Source organism: Hemibagrus wyckioides, linkage group LG24, assembly GCF_019097595.1.
Source record: "Hemibagrus wyckioides isolate EC202008001 linkage group LG24, SWU_Hwy_1.0, whole genome shotgun sequence".
In the NCBI taxonomy this organism is placed as follows: Eukaryota; Metazoa; Chordata; class Actinopteri; order Siluriformes; family Bagridae; genus Hemibagrus; species Hemibagrus wyckioides.
The window spans coordinates 14009956-14011066 of record NC_080733.1 but is presented as its reverse complement, the minus strand read 5'-3'; the positions used below and the strand labels follow the sequence as shown (position 1 = coordinate 14011066).

Genomic DNA, 1111 nt, shown 5'->3' with positions numbered 1-1111 from the left:
ACATCCACATGGATGGCAAGACCCAAGGTTTCCCAGTAGAAACTGGGTGAATATTTCCTTAAATTTCCACTGGGACAATGTGTCTTTGTAATAATGCTAAATGTTTTACTAAAATGAGCAAAATATCAGGTGCAGATCAGTGAAACACTATTGATAAAAATCAGGTCATCTCTTTATTAATAAGCAAGCACTCAGAGTATGAAAAAAACATGAAACAATGCCATTGATTGAGTCTTTATTGACACACACTGCATGTAAAATCAAATTAAACAACAGGGAAACAAAAGCGCAGTATTAATGCCCAATTGTTCAGTGATCTGTCTGCCACAAGGACTCTCGACGGCTGCATTTTGTTCAAGTAAAAAAAAAAAAATCATCACAGAACGCAGTAAATTTACCGATTTAGTGTCTTAGGATCTACATTTACAACCAGTAACAGTGCATGAGAAATATGCACTTAAGAGCAACATTCTACTGCGCAAAACAAAAAGCATTCACTACTAACAAAAACAAAAGATATTAAATCAATAAATAAATCTCTTAGTGTAATTGTAAACAGTGCAGTCTACGACACAGGAAAGAGTGGAACGTCCAACAGACCTCGGCTGTGCTGTATCAGCTCGTAGAAAAAGGAGTGTCGCTGGACTTCAGTAGTTTAATGCACACAAGTGCAACTCGGTTGGCAATTCACATTTGCAAACATCTACATCTCTGAAGAAATACAGTAACCCATGTGAGGCACACAGACACAACATGAAACACTCCTACAGTAAAATTCCAGTTCTGATAGCACATCTCCAGGCAAAAAATATTATCTGAGATGGACAAAGTGCAGTAATTACTGTATGTAGGACTCAATCAGCTTTGTACAATTAAATCTGATTCAAATGATCTATATAGCTATAGTACAGATATTTACATATACTAAAAATACAGAGGGTTATATAATGAAGTCACAAACATTTATTTAACACCCATTACACAGGCTTTTAAATGTGCTTCTGGAGAAACGCTCATGTCCAGCACGTTGTAGTGTTGTGCTCGTTTCTAACACTAATATTTGATCATAACGAGTGTTTCTGAGCAGATAAAACACTAGAACATTACTGAT

The 1111-nt window shown here is 36.0% G+C and overlaps 1 protein-coding gene across 1 annotated transcript in view; it reads right to left on the bottom strand.

Annotated features, from left to right (window-relative positions):
- Positions 1-208: 208 nt before the first annotated feature.
- Positions 209-1111, bottom strand: part of itgb8 (integrin, beta 8) — a 25077-nt gene continuing 24174 nt past the window's right edge. Inside the window, exon 15 of the mRNA XM_058378173.1 lies at positions 209-1111. This exon is cut by the window's right edge and continues 652 nt beyond it. The gene's annotated coding sequence lies outside the window, so the exon portion shown is untranslated.